The following is a 21370-nucleotide window of genomic DNA, read 5'->3' as shown; positions in this document are numbered from 1 at the left end:
TGGGCCTCTCGGGGGAGGCCGGGGCCTGGGGCAGCTCAGCTGATTCCTGCTGTCGGCTCTGCCCAAAGCAGGTGGAGAGAACCAAGACTCCCGGCCACTCTCAGACTGGCCTGCTCCCGGCCTCACCCGGGCCACTAGGCCAGGCTCCCAGGCCTGCTGCTGGCCTAGCCTCCTGGCCTGTCTCGGGCAGGCCTAGCCACCACTGCCACCCCCTCATTCCTGGCAGAAACGGCATCGTAAATAAGTGACAGCTCCCAGCTGTTGGGAGTTACGGGCTTGCAGAGAGCGGCAGCTGCTTCCCGTCCCCCTGTAATCACCCGGCTTCCACCGAACGTTTCCAACATAAAAATCATCGCATATAACTTCATTTTTGCATAATTGGGTTCGGTTGCGATTTCAGAGCAATTATGACCTCGGTGGCGGCGGCGGCTGTGCAGCTGTGAGGACCCTTTCCGGGCCGGGCCACGCTCTAGGTGGTTCCTGCAGTGTCTTCAGTCATCGTGACCACTGGACAGCCTGCAGGCTAAGCCTCAGTTTCCCTCCCTGTAACACGGGTAGGACACGATCTCTTTGCCAGCGTGCCCCACGTGGAGGCTCGGGTCTGACCTCCAGGCCCCCACTGCCCACCTCAGTCTGGCAGGGGCTCCCAGCTGTGCAGGGGGAAGCAAGAGTGTGAGGGGCTGGGAGCCTGGACCCCAAGCCCCAGCTGACTCTCCGGGAGCCTGCCAGGTGCCTTGAGCCTCCGAAAGCCAGGGGTGGGAGGAGGGCCCAACCCACATTGGCTGCAGCTTCCACAGAGACTGACACCCCTTGCCCCTCTCTCGCTGGCACTCCTCACCTCTGCCCAGGCTGCCATCTCCCAGGAACCTTGCCCCAGGGAAGCGGCCCCCACCTTGCCATTGGGGGGGGCCCAGGGGACCCCTCCCAGCTCAAGGGCGTTCACAGTACTCACTGTGCTGAAGGGGACCAGGCCACAGTCACAAACAGGTGCTTGTGGGACACACAGTACCACACCAGACCCGGGGCGGGGGGCGATGCCGCAAAGAAAAAGGCTTTTCCTGCCCTTATGTCTGGCAGCAGAGAGACACCAACCATGGGGGCAGGGGTAAGCTGTGGCAGGCTCAGCACTAATACCACTCGACATTTGTGCAGCTTATGAAGTTTACAAAGTGCTTCTGCTTGCTCTCCTCTGATCCTCAGCATTACTGTGTGGTGGGGGTGTTCTCTTGCCCCCCTGACCTGGATGGGGGCAGACAACCCTTCCTCCTGCTGTTGTGGCCTATGTCTCCATGAGGCCCTGGGGTTGGGCTTCTCGGAAGTGTTCCCAGGGAAGCTGGGGGCCCCAAGGAGAGCCATAACCTCCCTTAGACAGGTGCGCCAGGGAATGTCGGAGCACAGGGAAACCAGGCAGAGACCCCAGCTTGGATGAAAAAAACAAATGCCCAAAAATCTAGGCATGGGCTGAGCAGCCAGCTTGTGAACACACTTTGGCGGGTGTGTGGGGTAAAGGCAGGATCCAGGAAGGAACCCCCCAATGTCCTTCCTACGAGAGGGACCCCGAAGGAGGCAGGGATCCCAGCCAACCGCTAGGAGCTGCTCTCCATCCTTCAGTGCTGCCCAGATGCCAGGGATCCAGGCCAGGGAAGCTGCCCTTGCACTACCTCGGCCTCCTTCCACGGGGCACTGGAGTGGGTCTCCGCTGAATCTGCTTCTCCACCCTAGAAGCTGGTCCCATCTCCAAGGCTCTGGACCAGCCCTCCCAGCCAAACTCCCCCGCCCTTGGCACCCGTGCTCAAGCCAATGGGTGTGCTGATCCTGGATCGTCACCCTGTGGGTTTCTTCCCAGGGAGGCTGGCGCTTGGTCGCTGCACCTCTTCCTCCTGTGCCCCCTCTGTGTGCCAGTGGGGGCCCCAACCCCACTGATGGCCTGATGAATGTACCAACAATGAGGCGGGTGCCTTTGCCGCGCACCTTAAGATGGCAAATTAGCAGCCGGGCTCCGTGGAGGAGCCTTGCACCCCCTCCCATCCGCCTCCTCAGCCCTCTCCTGCGTGGGGCGGGGGTTGCTCTGCCTGAGGCGGCTGAAGAAAGTAAGGCTGGGCCTCATCCCCCTTTCCTCACGCTCTCCTCCTCCTCTCCTCCAGGGGCATGCACCTGACTGCTCGGCTGCTCCCAAGCCTCCTGGCCTCCCACACATCTGAGCTCACCTGAGGCTCTGCAGCCTCATTCCTTCCTTCCTCCATTCAATACTTGCCCTGAGTCTTGGAGTGTCCAATGTGCTAGGGCAGGGAGGAGTCCGGGGATGAACTTCGCAAGCCCTCATGGGTTCATTAGCAGATAGGGGGCCCCCAATCCTAGGCAGTCTGGCCAGGTGCTGGGGCCCAGAGTAGGCACCTAAGGGTGTGTGTGTAAGGGGAAGCGCAGGGAAGGTCCCTGCCGCCCCATGCCGCCTCCTCCAGGAAGCCTTCTGCTCCCCTGCTAGCATAGAGAATACACAGTAGAGACTGTGTTGTTTCCATGTCCTCCTTCCCGCAAATCCCAAAACCCTGCACCTGCTGGGCAGGAACCTGTGGGGGAGGGGGCGAGTAGACCTCACCCAGTCTACTCAGCAACCCCAGATGTGCTTATGAATGGGCCTGTGGGGCTGGACCTGGCGGGATGGGTGGGAAGGGCATAACAGGCAGAAGGCACAGGATATGCAAAGGCACTGAGGTGGGGAAACAGGCCGTGTGCCCCCATCTTACCCCAGACCTCCTCTTCTCTCAGCCTCTAAGTAGCCAGAGCTCCCAAAGAAGCTGTAACACCAGCTCTGCGAGGCTGGGGACACCCAGGCCTGGGGAGGCCAGAGAGGTCCCCAGGGGAACCAGCACTGGCAGGACCTCTGCTCCAGTCCCAGGCCAGATGGCCAGAGTGGCAGGGGTCCTGCAGCTTGCCCACCCTGGGAGCAGGACGGAGCTAACCAAGGAGGAGGACCCAGTCCTAATCACGGACCAGGTTCTTTAACGGAACCCTCACACCACCACACCATCCAAGAGGAAATGAGGCACAGTGGGGGGGTGGGGTGGGAGGAGGGGAGAGAGGCTGGCTGAGGCCACACAGCTGGTGAAGAGGGTGGTGGAACAGGCCTCACCCCTGACTTCAAATCCAGGAGCTCCAAGTTGCCAGGGGCAGGCAGGCCAGCCTCATCGGCTCATCATCGGACGGACGGCCACTCAGCCCTCCCCGGCCCCGCGGTCTCAGCCCTCCTCCTGACCACCTCTCCCTACACCTGTGCAGGGACAGCCCCATGGCTTGGAATCCCCTGAAGGCCCCCAGGCAAGTCCGTGGGGCTCTCTGAGCCTCAGAGACTTGTCAGTCATGTGGCCAGTCCTTCTGGCTCTGCAGGCCCCCTCCCTCCACACAGGCCCAGCCCCCCCACCCCCGCCCCAGCCTTGCCAGATGCTTTTCTCTGAGCCAATCGATGCTAACCAAATGGCTCGGCCGGCGGTCAGAGAACAGCCTCGGGCCAGGCTGGCTGAGCTCACAGAGCTCCTGGCGCCCCAGGCCACTTGGCAGGGTCCCTCCAGGCCACACCCAAGCACACACCACTTTCTGAAGTGTCCCCCCACCCCAGCCTGGCCCAGCCCTGGAGACAAGGAAGCCAGCCCAGAGAGGCTGGGCTTCCCTCCTCGGCCCCCGCTGCAGATGCCTGTGATCCACTCGCCGCTCTAGATCTCCATCCTTCAAATGCAGCCTGTCCGAAGGTGAGCTGCAGCTCCTCCACCACCCCCCCCCCCCCCCCCCGCCTCCTCTGCAAGCATCTTCGCATCTTCTCCGCTTCAGGTGAAGGCAGCGTCTTCATTCTGGCGGCTCAGGCAAGAACCTCAGAGTCATGCCAACTCCTCTCTCTCACCTCATACCCAGTCTGCCAGGAGTCCTGTGCGCTCACCTTCACAATGTACCCAGAATCCACCCATGTCTCCCGGCCACCAGCCCAGCCAGGGCCCCCATCATCTCTCACCTGGCCTATTGCCACAGTCTCCCGAGGGGTCCCCGGGCTCCCACCCTTGCCCCTACATGTCGGCTAACACAGCAGCACAAGTCTGAGTCAGAGCACGTGACCCCTCTGCTCAAACCCTCCTTGGCCCCATCGTGCTCAGTAAGACCCTCCAGTCTTTTTTTTTTTTTTTAAAGATTTTATTTATTTATTTGACAGAGAGAGACACAGCGAGAGAGGGAACACAAGCAGGGGGAGTGGGAGAGGGAGAAGCAGGCTTCCCGCTGAGGAGAGAGCCCTATGCGGGGCTCCATCCCAGGACCCTGGGATCATGACCTGAGCCGAAGGCAGATGCTTAACGACTGAGCCACCCAGGCGCCCCAAGACCCTCCAGTCTTTACTGGGGCCCTGGCCACAGCCTCTCCTCCCTACCCCAGCCTCTTCTTGCTCTTTTTCACATGCTGGGCGTGTCCTGCCACCAGCCTTTGGCTGCTCCCTCCTCCTGGAGCACTGCCCAGGATACCTGCAAGGCCCTTGCCCTCACCCCAGAGTTCGGGTCTCTCCCAGGGTCACCTTCTCAGCCAATCCTTCCCGAGCAGCCTATTTAAAATAGGGAAGAAGCCCATCCCTGTTTTACTTTTCCGCTTAATGGTCATCCTCTTCTAATAAATTATTTCATTTATTTATTTATCTTGTTCCTTTTCTGTCCCCTCCCACTGAGTGTCAACTCCATGAGGACAGTGCTTTTGTCTGGTGCATTCCCCGCTGAGCCCCTGGGGCTTAGAACGGTGCCTGGAACATAGTAGGTGCTCAATAAACATAGCAGTTCTTGTTAGTACCAAGGCCTCCGGTAAGAGCATCCTTGGCCACGGCTCTCTCTCGAGGGCCCCTGGGCCATCATAGGGGGACAGATGGTGGGGAGGGCTCTGCAAGGGAAGTTACACACTAGGCCTGTCCAAGGGGCAGGCGACCAACACAGCTTTGCCTGGGACTCAGGGCTTTCCCAGGACTTGGGACTTTCGGGGCTAAAACTGGTAAGTCCCAAACAAACCAGGACAAGTCAGTCACCCTATCTGAGGCCAAGACTGTGCCATCCTTCCAAAAACCAAACTCTCTGGGCCCAGGAAAGGGATGGGACACACAGGCAGGCACGAAGCATGAGTGTTCTCTAGACACCCACGCCTTAGTCTACTGTCTGCAGCCCGGGAGGCAGGCCCGGCCTACACGGAGCCTGTGCGCGCGTGTGTACGTGTGCGCGCACGGATCTGAGGACATCTCTGTGCACGCGTGTGCTACTGTGTGTTTAGCCGTGTGTGTATACATGGCCACGTATGCATGTGTATGCAGTATCTGAGTACATGCACATGTGTGTGCAAGCTCATGTTTGTCTCTGGAGGCCACCAAGGGGGCTGGCAGCCTGGGCCCTTTCCTCCTGCAGCATCCCTGAACTCCAGCCCAGAGAGGGGGCCTGGCTCTGTGACATCCCCGTCTTATCTCGGCACTCACTCTGGCTTTGCCTTTAGCTCCCGCTCTCCTCCTGACACGCTCAATTACGTACCTACTCCAGGGTCACTCTCAGCTGGGAAGCAAGTGGCCCCTTACCGGAACAGTCCTTGGCTTTTACCTGCCGTGGCGAGCCCCCTGCACAGGCCTGGCCGGGATGCCGTGCTAACTGGGCTGCCGAGCTCTCAGGGGGCCTCACTGGAGCAACCTCAGGCTCCCCAGCTTTGCCTAGCCGCATCTGCCACCTCCTCGCTGCGGGGCGCCCTCTGGGGGGTGGGATGCCGGAGGCTGGTGCGAGCAGCTCTATACCCGGGTACTGCCTGGCTTTGGGAGCAGCCCCACTGGGAGCACATTTCAGCTGGGCAACCTGGGCAGGTCACTAAACCTCCAAGGCCTCAGTTTTTTAGTCCAGGAACTGGGAGGCCGAGCACCTGCCGTACTGGGTGTTGGAAGCCCTCGGTGAGGCTGTGCCCTTGAACCGTAGCCCAGGGCGCGCTGAAGAAGAGCCTTCGCCAAGGGTGATGATTGTGTTACTGGTACTGTTATCAAAGGAGCTGCTGCTCACCCCCTCAGTGCTCTCCGCAACCCCGGTGCACCCTGGCTTTCACCCCACCCTACCCTGGTGCTCCCAGACCCCAGAGGCCTGGCAGAGGGACCTGACAGATCAGACACTGAGTCAGGGCTCAGACCCAGGTTCAAGTTCCTTCCCTGCCAGGCCTTGGCTGCCCCCAGGGCACCGCAGGTGGGGATGGGGTCTTGACCTCTCTACTTTGCCCTTCCTCCCAGTCCATCCATCTCCATCTGGAGTTGCCAGCTCTCTGCAGAATGCCCCAGGTATTTGGGCTCTACCTTCACCTCGGGAGGCCCCTCTGGGGCTCATAAAACGTGTTCCATGTTACTCAAATTTGCTCCTCGGTTTGGGGGCCCCAGAATCTGGGCTGTGGCAGCCCAAGGCTGAGGGCTGTGGGCTTCTGAGAGCCAGTCCTTCCCAAGAGGTTTTGAGAAGGCTCTGCATCCTGCCTCCTCCCTCCAAACCCTGGAGCCTACTGTCCCTCCCCCAGAACCACAGCAAACTGTGGACCCACCTGCACCCAGACAGGCTCACTGAAACTGGAGTGATATCTTAGGTGTGTTTGGTGGGGCAGGTGAACCTCTGTGGCCATGGGACAGTCCCCAGGGGCAAGTGTCTACTGCCTGCCTGGGGGTCGCTGAGGGGTTGTGAGGGAGAGAGAGTAGGGGTGGGGATCTACCAAATCCCGAAGGCCCTGGCATTGGCTGACAGAAAACAGGAGATAGGACCCAGCCTGTGAGAAGCAGGTGCAGAACTCTCTTCCAGGAGCCCTTGTTCCTAGTTCCTGGAACAGCACCCTTTCCTTGCTGTCTGCAAAAGGCGTTCAGAACTCACACCTGGGGTATCGGTCACCTGGTCACCCCATTCTGAACCTGTCCCCTGACTCCTTCATTCATGCAAGTTTGCTCCGTGCTTGGCGCTGCCACAGTAGGACCCAGCTCCTTCTCTCACGGGGCCTACGCGTTCCGGCAGGGAGATGATTAAGCCAGAGGACCAGACAAGACCAAACTGACAAACGGCGGTAGACACTGGGGACACAACAAGGGGGTTAAGACTGAGACAAATGGGGGCGCCTGGGTTGTTTAGTCCGTTGAGCCTCTGCCTTCAGCTCAGGTTATGATGCCAGGGTCCTGGGATCAGGCCCCACATCGGGCGCCCTGCTCACGGGAAGCCTGCTTCCTCTCTTCCCCACTCGAGCTCTCTCTCTCTCTGTCTCTCAAATAAATAAATAAAATTAAAAAAAAAAAAAAAGACTGAGAGGGCACCTGGGTGGCTCAGTGGGTTAAGCGACTGCCTTTGGCTCAGGTCATGATCCTGGAGTCCTGGGACCGAGCCCCACATCGGGCTCCTTGCTCAGCGGGGAGCCTGTTTCTCCCTCTCCCTCTGCCTGCCACTCCCCCTGCTTGTACTCTTTCTCCCTGTCAAATAAATAAATAAAATCTTAAAAAAAAAAAAAAAAAGACTGAGACAAATGGGGGGACTGACCTTAGTTTGTGTGCTCATGAAGGGCCTCCCTGAGCAGTGACACCTGAGTTGAAACCTAAAGGAAAGGAAGGAGCCAAAGAACAGAGGGAACAGCAGGTGCAAAGGCCCTGGGACAGGACTAAACTTAGTATGGATGAGGGAAGAAGGGCAGGGCAGGAGATGCAGTCAGAAAGGCAGGAGGCAGGCTTTGTAGTGACTTGAAAGCCTCAGTGGAAGAGTTTGGACCTAATTCTGGGTACGGTGAGCAGCCACGGAAGAGCCGGAAGTGGGAGCAGCATGACGGGATTTGAGGGACTGCTGCTGGAGCACGGATGGCGGGGCAGAAGGGGGCGCAGGGCCATGGACTCAGAGAGCAGTGGACAGAATGAGAAACGTTTAGGATGTAGAATTGGCGGGACCTAGAAGTGGACCAGTGTAAGGGATAGGGGTTGGGAGGGACATGGGGTGGCTCCAGAGGATGAGGCTACAGTGAGACTGGAGGAGCCTGGGAAAGCAGGCTCAGGGGCCAACAAGAGCTCAGTTTAGGACACACGAAGTCTGTGGAGCCTTACAGGGCTGTTTAACTGGTGGCAGGTGGATGTACCAAACTGGAGGTGAGAGGCACACTTGGGAGTCACGGGCACAGAGATGGTATTTAAATCTGTGGGAAAGGATGAGGTCACCTGTCAAGAGAGGGGAACCAGGATCGAGGCCTCCAGCAACACAATTCTGGAATGTAAAGGAGAAGGAACGGCCACGATGTCAAAGGAAAGCCCTGGTGCCCGGTGTGAGGGAAGCCAAGAGTGTTTCAAGAAGGAAGGTGGACTTGGCCATGATGAGGGCTGGGAGAGTTCCGTTCCATGAGGATGAAGTGCAGTTGTTTGGCAACATGGAGGTAACTGGTGACGCCAGAAAGTTCATTTCTGGGAGAAAGAGGGGGGCAGAATGCATTCTAGAGGGGGAGGAAGAGTGAATGGGGAGACAGCACTGGGTCAGCCAGGACAGGTTAGGGCATGCGAATGTAACCAGCGGCCCCAGGGTCTCGGTGGCTCACGGCAGAGGCTGGTTTCTTGCTCAGGGATCTGGGTGGAGAACACATCCTCCACCCAGAGCCCTGGCTGTCTCACGACAGAGGGGACAGAGGCCGTGGTCACCACGGGATTTTGTTTCAAGCAGCACTCCTGCTCGTGTATCATGGGTCAGAGTCAGTCACGTGGCCCAGCCCGTCCTCACCCAGCCAGGGAAGAATCCTGGGGTGCTGGTGTCAGGGAGCAGTGTCTGTGAGCACCCAGAGGTCACTCACTCAGAAACTTTGCTGTGAAGGGGCCAGAGACACAGGGCAGCGCCCGGAGAGGCGTGGAGTCCTGGGAGGTCGTCTGCTTTTTAAAGCTGGAAGAAACTAGAGCTTGTTTGCACGCTTGTGGGTGTGATTTGGGAGGAGGGAGAGGGAAAGAAGCCGAAGCAGCAGGAGTGGGAGGGCCAAAGGACCGGAGGCCCAGAGCCCTGAAGGAACACCCTCCCGCGGCAAGGGGAGGGACGCAGGTCTGTGCGAATGACAAGATGACGGAGGTGCCCCCCACCCCAGCCTTCTTGTCTCCCTGAAGTAAAAGGGGGTCATTAGCTGGGAACAAAGGTAGGGAGGAGGGTGGGAGTTTGAGGAGAAAGAAGACAGAATGAAGCAGGCCTTCCATTTGGTGGGAAATCAAACTACCCCAGTCGCATGAGACATTTGCACGTTTGCAAACACAGGTTTCCAGCGCCCACTGCCCGCCGGGCCCCTGCCCAAGTCCTCCTCACTGCCCGCTGGACTGCTGGGGCTCTCGGGCCCCTCTGATGACGTCTGCTGCGTCACTCCCCAGCTCACAGAGCTGCATTCGCTCAGCAAACATTCGCCCCTCCCCTTCCTCTGGGCCGGACACTGTGCCAGGAGGGCTCTGGGGACAAAAGACCCAGTTTCTCTGGGGACAAAAGAAGCCAGTTCCTGGCTTCCACGAGCTCACAGTCTTCCCCAGATGCCTCCAGGAGAGTGTGTTGTGGACATGCGTCACTCCTCTTGGCCACCCAGCTGCTAAACCCCCTTCCTGTATTTGCGAGATCTCCCAATTTAGGTACATGAGTCCTTCCCTCCCTGTGGAAGCTGAAAAGGTCAAGCCCTCACTTTCTCATCCTTCCTGGAAGACTGGGCAAGGCCTGTAACCCAGACTTTGAACTAGGACTTAATGGTGCGATTAAGCTGGGAGCAATGCTTACAAGGATGGTGGCAGAGCCAGTGTGGGCGGTGACTGTGACGGGAACATTAGACGTACGAGCTGGAAGTGTCTTTGTCTTTGTTTGGGGCATCGCTCCTGTCTGTGGAGCTCCCAACCCTTTGGGAGATTCTGTGAGTTACCTGTAAATAGATCTGCTTTTTATTTAAATTAGTCAAGGCTGGTGTGTCTGTTGCTTGCAAGTAAGAATCCTCACTGATGTGAGGTCCCTCCAGCTGAGCACGGCTTGAGCTGCATCACCCTGGTGGGGCCATCCTGAGGACACTGCCTAATGGTTCTTTCCACCAAGACCCCCAGAGCCACCCTGGTTCTTGCCCTGCCCAGACCTGGGGTTGTTCAGCTTCTTCTTTGGGTCCCATTTGCTTTCTGCAGCGGCCCACCTAACACCCCGCTTCTTGGCTATCAAGATCCAGATTTCATTCAGCTACCAGGTAGCCGTACGCCCTAGAGGAGCTAGACTCCTTCCCCAGAAGTGGGAGGGAGCCAGTCTCTATTAATCTACTCCATTGTCAGTGATTGGTTTAGATAGGAGCATGTGACTCCATTCTGACCAATGAGACACAAAGAAAGTCAACTGAAGGACTTGGGGGCGGGGCAATGCTCTTCCTTCTTTTGAAAAGGGACGCAAGGAAGGGATGTTCTCTCTTCCTGCCTCTGAGTGTGGTTGGGTGAGAATGAAATGCCTGGTGCCCACGCACCATCTTTCGGCCATGAGGGAACCTAAAGGCCTAAAGGCCAAAGCCAGTTTGCCAAAGACTGCAGAGTGAAAAGATGGCGAGAACCTGGATCATAATGACCTTATTAAGCCAAGGAGTCAACCAATCCTGGGATCTCCAAACTTCTTATAGGACACAATAATTCTCGTTATAGCCATTGTGATTTGGGTGTTTTTTTTTTTTTAAGTTTCATTTTTTTAAAAAGATTTTATTTATAAGAGAGAGTGAGCACAAGCAGAGGAGCGGCAGGCAGAGGGAGAAGCAGACTCCCCACTGAGCAAGGAGCAAGGAGCCCCGTATAAGACTCGATCCCAGGACCCTGGGATCATGACCTGAGCTGAAGGTGGATGCTTAACCAACTGAACCACCCAGACATTCCTGATTTGGGTTTTTAATTACAGCCCCAAACACACCTTCCAGTGAGTTCCTCTTTTGCTTAGTCAGTCAGCCTAGATTTCTCTTGCTTACAATCAAAGAAGTCTAACTTACCTACTTGCATGGCTTGGCTCAGACAGGACCTGTCCCAGGAAGCCTCCCCAGACTGTTCCCTCTGGGTTAGACCCCCCACCCTCCTCAGTGCTGCCTCCTCTCCAAGCACTCATGACTCTCTTAAAGTCACCTGCCTCCAACACCAGGGGTGTGGAACTGCTGGGGTGCCCAGTTGGTGCACAAAGCTCATCCATACATGTCTGGAAAGTGCAGGAATGAATGGATGATTTAGCTGATGTAATTCGAGCCCAAAGCAAAGAAACCAGGTGCTTTCCTTAGCTGAGGCAGCCTTATTGTGGGTAGATGTAGATATACAATAAGTTTTAGCAGCCAGAGGCCACCAGGTATCTCATGCCTAAGAGGATAAATGAGTTTATGAGGCATTTCAGGCCTTGCCTCAAAGGACTTTCTCTTCTGACCCATCGGCAGAGTCCTGACTGGCCACTTAAGACCCCTGCAGGGAATGCTTCAAATGTATTTGTGGTGTTCTGTGTCTTAATCTGAGCAATGGACTCAGGGAATGTTAGTTTTATTATTCTCTATACCTTAAACATACTGTATTTTGATTTATGCATTTAATATTTAATAAAGGAAATAAATCATGGAGGAAAAAAAAAGACATCTTGCAGAGTCTAGGAATCTCAGGCCCCAGGCCTTGACTTGCCTCCTCCTCCCTGCTGTCTTGAGCCCTGCGCTTTCTCCGGGGCCCGACCTCCAGACAGCCAGCCAGCCAGCCACACGTTCCAGCCTCTGACCACAGGCCTGGGAGCTCTGACCCAGGCAGAAGTGGCATGGGCTTTCTCCGTGTGGGCCCCAAACCCTACGCTCCCCCGGAAGGTTTTTCTTTAAAGCCACTCTTCATCATTTATTTTAATTCTAAAATAATACTTGCCAATTGTGGAAAACATGGAAAGTAGAGAAGTGAAAAGGAAGAAAAGTCATCACAATCCCGTTACCCTCGACAACAATCGGCAGTGCCTTGCTGTGCTTTCTCTCTGTACTTCCTTCATTTATGTAGGGACATATAAATTTAAATAAAATTTTATTTAAAGCAATAAAATTGGGATCGTGCTGTATATGAGCTCTGTATCCCGTGTCTTCTGCTTAACTTAGACCATTCATCCATTCAGCAGCTCTCCAGGTGCCTTCATATGTGAGGCTCTACAGTGAGACGGCTCGGTGGGCAGAGTGACCCCACCCCCAGGAGAGTACAGTCTGAGACAGACACTCATCAGATGGTCCCATCCATATATAATCACACCCTGAAAAGAGGAGCCCATAGAGAGAGATCCAAGGAGCTATGAGGAATGTGGGGGCTCCCCTTGGCAGTGGGAGTGGGAAGGCTGGGAGAGTTTGAAGATTGAGAAGCACTCCATTGGGAAGGTGGGGAGGTGGGGTTCCAGGCAGAGGGAACAGCCTATGCGGAGGGCCTGGGCCAGAGGAAACACACAGTTAAGTAACAGAAGAACGGTGTGGTAACGGTGTGGAGACTGCAGAGTATCCTTCTGTATGGACAGCCATAATTTGTTTATCTGTGGAATATTTCGATTGTTTCTCATTTTTCACTGTTATAGATTACCATGACAAAATTGGTAATATTAGTTGCCTCCTGGGAGGACTACTAGAAGCTCAGGGACTAGGGAGAGGGGAACGTCACTGCATACCTGACCTCATACATTTGGTTTATTGCCATGTGAATGTTCTTATTGATTCCTTTTTTTTTTTTTTAAAGATTTTATTTATTTGACAGAGAGAGAGACAGCGAGAGAGGGAACACAAGCAGGTGGAGTGGGAGAGGGAGAAGCAGGCCTCCTGCTGAGCAGGGAGCCCGACGCAGGGCTCGATCCCAGGACCCTGGGATCATGACCTGAGCCGAAGGCAGATGCTTAACGACTGAGCCACCCAGGCGCCCCTCTTATTGATTCTTTCAAGAGTCAGCAGGGCGTCTGGGTGGCTCAGTTGGTTAAGCATCTGTCTTGGACTCAGGTCATGATCTCAGGGTCCTGGGATCGAGTCCCACGTGGGGCTCCCTGCTCAGCAGGGAGCCTGCTTCTCCCTCTCATCCCCGCTCATGCTCTCTGTAGCTATCTCTGTCTCTCTCTCTCAAATAAATAAATAAAATCTTCAAAAAAAAAAAAAGAGTCAGCTAAACTACACAATGTTGGAATGAACATCTTTGTGCATAAAGCTTTGTCCGAATTTCTCAGCCTTTCCCTAAATCAGATTCGTTGAGTCAAAGTCCCCTTGATGCAAGATGACAAATCACCTTCCAGAAAGTTTAGCTCACAGAGCCTTAAGTTCTATACCCAGAAGATCACCAGTCATAGGGACTTTCAGAGACCCCACTCTTCCCCGTTTGCCTTCCCAACTAGACTGAGCTACTCAAAAGAGACAAGAGCTGTGTGCCTCATATGGAGAGATCTCTGGGGCGGGGAAGCAAAGGTGATGAATGTGTGTTGAGTCCCTCCCGTGTGTCAGAACCATTCATAGCCGGGGGTATCACATACACTCATTGAATGTTCCAAAAAAAAATTATTATGAAATTATTATTTTACGGTTGAGAAAAATAAGGCTCAATAAAATGTGGGGATTCACCCAAGATGGTGGAGCCAGGATTCAAACCAAGACCTCTCTCTCTTTTTTAAAAAAGATTTATTTGTTTGTTTGTTTGTTTGTTTGTTTGTTTATTTATTTATTAGAGAGAGAGAGGGAGGGAGAGAGAGCACAAGCAGGGGGAGGGACAGAGGGAGAGGGAGAAGCAGATGCCCCGCTGAGCACGGAGCCCAGTGTGAGGCTCGATCCCATCACCCTGAGATCATGACCTGAACCAAAATCAAGAGTCGGGCACTTAACCGACTGCACCATCCAGGTGCCCCTACACGTCTCTTTTGAGAGAGCTCTCTCACAGGCCCTCCCGGAGCCTCTGCCCCGTGGGCCCCCCAACAGGCAGCTCCCCTACCTCCCACGAACTGTATCTTACTCCCTTGCCAATAACTTCATTCCTGCCCCTGTCTTCATTATTTATTTTCTCTCCTGGTGCCTCACACTCACGAGGCTGGGGAAATGGACAAGGCGGCTGGGAAAGGAAGTGGAAATTCTGTGTAAGACCATCGTCTGTATCACAAAACTTGTCTTAAGTGCCAGCCCCAGGGATTTGCTGGAGTTGGTGCGACAGAGGTGGGGCTGAAGGTCAGATTAAATTGGACTAGTAACCCCAGGGGGACACTTGAAAGCGGTTGCTAAAGAAAGCGTTTCCGGCAGAAATGGGAGCAGTGGGAGGCGTGCTGGCCAGCCGGCCAGGTCAAGCCTGCTTAATGGGGGCTCGGTGGTGACAGGCTTGGGTTCACATGTCCTCCCCCGGAAACCTGAAATCTTGCCTTTTTCCCCCAATAATGAGTTGGTATAAAAATGGATCTTGAATAAAATTGTCTGCAGTTTTCAAATTTCAAACTGCATTAGTCAAAATATATCAAATTTCCGTGTACTGACTTACCACCTGCTCAAAATCTGATCCTTTTTCAGCTGGAATGTATTGAAATATGAATCACCTCTCCTGAGAGGAAAAAGGGAAAAGGAGCAGAGGGAAGGCCCTTTGAAAATGTGCCGGTGGGTGCACTGCAATCCTGGGCTGCTTTGGGCTCCCGCAGCCTCCCGCAGCCTCCCCTAGCCTCCCCTCAGCAATGGCTGTTGGGTGGTCACAGCCCCTCAGCCACTTCCCTGTGAAATCTGGGTTCTTGCTCAAACCCCTAGGCTCTGGGCAGTCTATGCTGCCCGCTGCACAGCATCATTGTCTCGAGTCCTCCGACCTTTAAGAAGCGCCGACTATGATCCACGAGCACAGGTGCACCAGACAGGCTGGCCTGCATTCATACTGCCAAATCCAATAGTGACTTCGTTGTCACTCCCTCATCCACTCACCCTCTTAGCAGCACTGGACACAGCTGGCCCTTCCTTCGGGAAACACTTCCTTCTCTTGACTTCAGAGACAGGGCTCTGCCCTTTTTCCTCCTACCTGGCTGGCTGCTCTTCTTGGTCTGCTCCGCCGGCCGTTCCTCCTCTGATCTCTACACATCCCGATTCCCCAGGGCTCAGCACTTGGACCTTCCATCTTCTGCAGCCACACCTATCCCTAGCATCTATCGGGGGAGCTCAGGTTTTCAGTACAGTCTCCCCGGGGCGGAAGACCAGATGTGTGTCTCATTACTGAACTCCAGACCAGCCCACCCGACATTGCCACCTGGAGATCTGACCAGCAGCCCCACTCGACATGCCCTAAAGGTGTTTCTCGCGCACAGGCTTCCCCATCTTAGTAACTGACAACTCCATCCTTTTGGTTGATCAAGGTGAAGATGTAGACATCATTCCATATGCTTCCTCTTCCCCTGTTCTCTTTCCCTTTAATCCATCAAGTCCCGTGGGCTCTACCCTTTAAATAGATCCCAAATCTGTCCACATCACTCTGCCCCCACTGCGGGCACCCCGTCCCAAGCCGCCGTCCTCCCTCCCCTGGACCGCTGCTGTGGTCTCGCTAACTGGTCTCCCTGCCTTTGCTTCAGCTCCATCACCACCCACAGCCCACACCACAGCCACAAGGATCTTCAAAAACAGTAAGAGCTATCGGGTTACTTTCCTGCTTGAAATCTCCCAGTGGCTTTCCATTGCACCAAACAGAATGCAAACTCCCTACCAACCCCCAGTGTCCTCCTGACTGGCCCCCCACCACCTCTCCAGCCCCACCCCGCACCATTCCCCCCATCCCTGGCTGCACTAGCCTTCCTGTTCCTAGACCACGGCAAGCTCAGGCTTTTGTTTTGTTGTTTTAATGGTAAAAGACACATAACCTAAAATGTACCATTTTCACCATTTTAAAGCGTACAATTCTGTGGCATTTAGTACATTCACGATATTGGGCAAACATCACCACTATCGAATTCTAGAACATTTGCATCATCCCAAAGAGAAATCCCATACCCATTAGCAGTCATTCCCCATTCTTCCTCTCCCCGGCCCCTGGCAACCATTAATCTGCTTTCTGTCTCTGTGGATTTACCCATGCTGGGTATTTCGTGTAAACGGAGTGATACAACGTGTCTGTCTGGGAGTTTTCGCACCGACTGTTCCTGACTGAACACTCTGCCCCCGGCCCTCTCGCAGGACCACCTCCTTCTTAGCATTCAGGCCTCTGCTGGAGCATCGCCTCTCTGTCTAAAGCAGCTGTCCCTACCAGCCCCAGTCCCTCTTGATTACGTAAGTATCCTGCTCCATTTCCCTCTTAGCACTGAACACTCACTGCGAGTATCTTGCTTAATTATTTGTTTACATGTTTATTGTCTTCCCCCTTGTCTGCTTATTCCCTAGGATGTCCGCAGCTTCCAGGACGGTGCCCGGCACCCAAGAGGGGCTGGCTCGCTGGGCAATGACTTGTGGATTGAATGAACAAGTGCGCTCCCAGTGCTGGGATGGAGCGTCTACGATACTATGGAAACATGGAGGAGGTAGAAAGCAAGCAGCTGCCTGGAGTGGAGTCCCAGGGGGAAGGCAGCCTCCAAGGGCATTCAAGGGGGAAGGGGGAGGATGTTCTGGTGGGAGGAACTGCACGGTCAAAGGCCTGGAGGCACGAGAGAGCATGTCCAGTGTGGTGTCTTCTCTACTTTGCGATGTGTCCCCTGATTGTCCCCCAGCCTCCCGCAGAGAGGACAGAGTGTATGGCGGGGCACTCGTTTTCATACAAGATGTAAGGGACTGGCAGGAGAGAAAGGACAGAGTCTTTTTCATTTGTTTCTCCCACCCTGGTCTCAGCATGTGTTGCATATCCCCATGGACACAAAGGAAAACAGGCTTGTTCCAAGTTTTCTGATTTTTGAGTCGGCCTGTGACCACCTTTAAGAGAGATGGAAAGGGCTGGCTCAGTCAGGAGAGCATGTGACGCTTAATCTCGGGGTTGTGAGTCTGAGCCCCATGCGGAGTGTAGAGATTCGTTAAAAATAAATATTTTTTAAAAAGAGAGAGAGAATGGGAAGGCGGGAGAAGATGATGAGGTATAGTATAGATAATTGTCAACTGTGGAGGATGGGGGGCCTCCCAGGAGGGAGGCAGAGCTAGGATGGACCCGCAGCCCCCACATGGGCCCTCTTCACTGGCCTTATCTTTTGGGACTAAGCCACCGGCCCCTCTGGGTACTGCGCTGTCTGTGAGCCCTGTGTCTTTCATTTCTCCTGATCGAATCAGGCCTGGCTGACCCAGGCCCCGTGGCTCTGGTAGTCCAGCTAAGCTCCCAGGAGGAGAGGCCCTTCCCCAAAGCCAGGAAGCTCAGGAGGGCAAATTCAATTGTGTGCAAGGCAGGAGCCATTAACCTGTCTGTGGACTTCGATACCCCCACCCCCTCTCCCCTCTGCCAGTCGGCCTGTCCAGGCTACCTCTCCCAGATTCCAGCCTCCCACCATCCCAAGGGCCCGCTGCTGCCCCTGGGCTGTTCCTGGCCTCCTCTGTCCTTCAGTGCCCCATAGTTTTCCTCACTCCTGCCTCTAGGATCACAGTGGATTTTGAGCTGAGAAGGAAAGCGAGTCCATGTGGAATTCACCCTCCTTGGAGGCAAGACAGGCTCTTGGCCCTTCCCACCCCTCAAACTTCTGGTGCAATCTGCCCTGAAAAGTCCTAAATGGGGAAGAGGCCCTGGAAGCAGGCTGGGGCCATCTGAGCAGAGAATGCTGAGGTCTCAGATGCCTATGCCTAGTGTGTGGTCTAGAGCTGTCCAGGGCATGAGCTGCTACCCACATGTGGCTTCCGAACGCTGGAAGTGCGGCTACCTTGAAGGCCTAGTACAAAAAAGGATGCTCGCTATACTGATTACATGTTGAAATGATAGTACTCTGACTATACTGGCTTAAATAAAAATAAAAAAATATATATATTTTAAAGATTTTATTTATTCATTTGAGAGAGAGACAGCGAGAGAGGGAATATAAGCAGGGGGAGCATCAGGGAGAGGGAGAAGCAGGCCTCCCACGGAGCAGGGAGCCCGATGTGGGGCTCGATCCCAGGACCCTGGGACCATGACCTGGGCCAAAGGCAGACGCTTAACGACTGAGCCACCCAGGCGCCCCCAAAATAAAAATATTTTAAATGAATTTCACTTGTTGCTTTTTACCTTTTTAACGTAGCTACTAGAAAACATAAAGTACCTGTTGCTCACATTTCTATTGGACAGAACTGCCCTCGAGTGGTGGGCACGGGCTCCAGGTGGGCACATCTCCTTGGCTCCCTGAACTCCTTGCCCTTAGGGGAGGGGAGCAACAGGAAGGGGGCCAGAGCAGGACCCTCCAAAGGGTGGTCTCGCTTGGAGGAAACCAGTCCTGACACCCACTCAAAGGGCTCCCCTAAATGAGCACAGCTGGAGGACCAGTGAAGGACGGGCCCTGAGAGGTCCTGGAGACAGGCCCCAGGAAGGGGCGTGGCCTTTGCTGTCATTCACCGTCCCTCTAGCACAGCACAGCTTGAGCAACTACCTGGTGCCAGGTGCTGGCCGGGCACTGCTAACCGCGGCTGTGTGTCGGACAGACCCGGTGGCTACCCTGGGGTGGCTCACGCGGTCACGGGGTGGCAGGCGCACAGCAGGTCCCTGTGGCCCCCAGGAGGAGCGGCGGCAGCAGGGGTGTACCCAGGAATCCGAGAGCCCCAGGAGGTGGCTCTGAGCAAAGAGAGCAAACAGAACTCTCTGGGAAGGTTGGCACTGCCGATCCCCAAGCTGGAATGCCACAGACCTGAGGAGGGAAAGAGGAAAGGGAGAAAGAGAGAAGAGGAAGAAAAACTAAAGAAAGAAGAAGTGAGAGTGGAGACAGAGAGCCCGGTGCCCGTGCAGGGTGCGGCTCTGGTGCGGAGAACGGATGAGGCTGCGCAAGAAGGTGTGAGCGGTGCTGAAAGGGTGCCCAGAATGGGCCCAGGAAGCTGACTGGAGGTTTCTGCATGGGAACGGGGGGTGGGGGGGTAGGAGGCCGCCCAGGGTAACACGTTCTCGCTAAAACTGGGAGCTGTGGGTGGCACCATGTGGGGACAAGCTGGGGCTTGATGGAGAAGGAGGGGCTGTGATGGGACTGCTGGGAAGGCTGGGCTGGGGAAACTGGTCTCCTGGTGGTCTCTCCCCAACGCCTCTCAAGGGCTACCTGGTGTGCTCCTCCACCGTGGAGGGAGGCAGGTTGGGAGCACTTCGGAGGAGGTCTGGCTGACCCTCCCAGGGGCTCAGGGCAGGGCTGGCGAAGACCCCTGGCCGCTCTGTGCCCCTACCCCGGGCCTCATTAACACGTGCCACTGTGGAGGACTGTGGCTTCTGTCTTCCCCCCCCGCCCCAGAAAGGGACGACTTGCTTGCTTTCCTGCTTCAAAGCCCACAGTACCCTTTTTAGGCTCTCCACTAAAGCTCCCACTTCCTGCTCCAGAACAGGGCCGGCTCAGTTTCCACAGCCATGAGGAGGAACACATCAGGAGCACCTCCAGAGCTAATGAATGATCTGAGCCTTCGGCTCAGGTCAGCAGTCCCCCACCTGCCTCCTTGGCCCTCTGTGATGGCTCATTATTCCAGTATTCCCAGGAGACAGACGGAATTTTCCCCAACATCGCCTAATTACCTTCCAGCTCTATGTGATACAGCGACATGTGTCCCAGGCACACACACAGTTCCCAGTAAGACTGGGAGGAGAGTGTTCTGGCGGAGGGCGTGAACGGGGATGTTTTACTCCTGAAGTGTGCACCAAGAGCCCTTACCTGGGAAGGCCCCAGAATGACACCGTCCTCTGGGTCAGGAGCATGCCCCGCACGGGGCGACTGATAAAACCAGCCCTGAGGCCACAGAGGGCCAGGCAGCAGAGACTTCCCAGGGAGCGCAGCTGGGGGATGTGTGTTTCCTGACAGCCTGGAACAGGGGATGGGATGCGGTTCTGATCAGGAATCTCAGGAGCATTCCAACTTAATGCAGGGCTCCCTTGGACTGATTCCTTCCCCAGGCCAAGTGGAGCCTCTCAGCGTGTTCCCAGCCTGGGAGAGTCCCTATGATGGGGGAGGACAGGCTGTGTTCTGGGGCCCTGTGTGGCCCTGAGCTTCAGGGACCGCCTACACCTACTGCCAGAGCCATGGGACACTCCGTTGGGTATGGAAGCTCCTGGAGGACGGAGCAGGCTCCTTAGCAGCCTCCGGCCCCTCCAGCCCCTGTTCCATCCTCAGGATGTGAATCGGCGCCTCTGCAGATCCCTGGCTCGCAATCTTAGCTGGTCTCAGCTCTGTGGCCACCTCAGCATCGTTCCACGTGGCCTTCACAGCTTCCTGTCCCGATGCCCTCTAAGGCCATTCCAAATCTTGGCCTCTGGGCCTGACGCCTAACCGTGACAGCACCCCCACACATCCAGCCTCAGAGCTAAAGGCCTCAGGCCTTCTGCCTGAGGCTGGCTCTGGCCCGGCCCTCCTACCTTTCCCCATGCCAAGGTTTCAATTCAAATGCCCACAGGGACCAAGCAGGAAACAGAAAAGGTCAGAGATGGGCAGGTGGCAACCTGGAAGCCAAGCCATCCAGAGGGCCCCAGGCTCCAGCCACTGTTGCCCTGGGAGAAGGGAGGCCCTGGGTTATCAGGTCTTTCGACTGGAAATCAGGATTTTTGCATGCATTGATTGGAAGCAAACGAAACAAAACAACAAACAAAACAAAGAGAAAACACAGGGTGGGCCAACACAATTCCTGCAGCCTGATCTAAGCCGGTCTTTCTGACAGCTGCCTCCCTGTGTGGTGTGCCCCCAATCCCGGAATCTTCGGTCCCCACCCCTTCTGCTCCCTCTCTGCCTACACACCCGCTCGGCTCTCTCCCACGGAACAACAGACACTGTCCAACCACAATCTCCCGGCCGCTACCGCCTCCTTCGTCCCAGGCAAACCCCTCGAAAGGTCTGCCTCCGTGCAGTGGGCCCCCTTCCTCTCCTGTCTCTCTCTTCAAGCCCCCACACCTGGGATTGCACCCCTTCTCACACACAAACTCCCAGCGTGTGCCCAAATCCAACAGTTTCCATCCCTGGCTTTCCTCAACTGCCCCAGGCACAAAGCAGCCCTCCAAATCTCCTTGACACAGCTCTCTTCGGGGTGCACCCCAACTTGGGTCTGCTGCGGACATTCCTTCTCAGCCCCTGTCATGGGCACGTCTTCCGCTTCTCATTTGACCCGCTGTCCTGGGGGCTGCCATGACCCCGGCCACTTTATTGGCGCTCAGCTCTCTCCGGGCTCCAACTCTGAATCTCCAATGCCTCCCTGGACACGTTCCCCGGATCTCCCAGACTCTTCCTACTCAGCATTCATGAAACAAACATCACCCTCCAAGCCTCCTCCCCTCCTCCTGGGTCACCTTCTTGGG

At 55.6% G+C, this 21370-nt stretch overlaps 1 protein-coding gene and 1 long non-coding RNA gene across 4 annotated transcripts in view; one reads left to right on the top strand and one right to left on the bottom strand.

The window, feature by feature from the left end:
- Positions 1 to 21370, bottom strand: part of RTN4RL1 (reticulon 4 receptor like 1) — a 68528-nt gene that overhangs the window by 4481 nt on the left and 42677 nt on the right. The gene's annotated exons all lie outside the window — the stretch shown is intronic.
- LOC118534960 (uncharacterized) lies at positions 15492 to 16485 on the top strand. Its single transcript, XR_004916979.2, has 3 exons — positions 15492 to 15593; positions 16141 to 16233; positions 16345 to 16485. It is a non-coding gene; the product is annotated as an uncharacterized LOC118534960 (long non-coding RNA).

Source organism: Halichoerus grypus, chromosome 2, assembly GCF_964656455.1.
Source record: "Halichoerus grypus chromosome 2, mHalGry1.hap1.1, whole genome shotgun sequence".
NCBI classification, from domain to species: domain Eukaryota; kingdom Metazoa; phylum Chordata; class Mammalia; order Carnivora; family Phocidae; genus Halichoerus; species Halichoerus grypus.
This window is presented reverse-complemented; position numbering and strand designations above follow the sequence as displayed.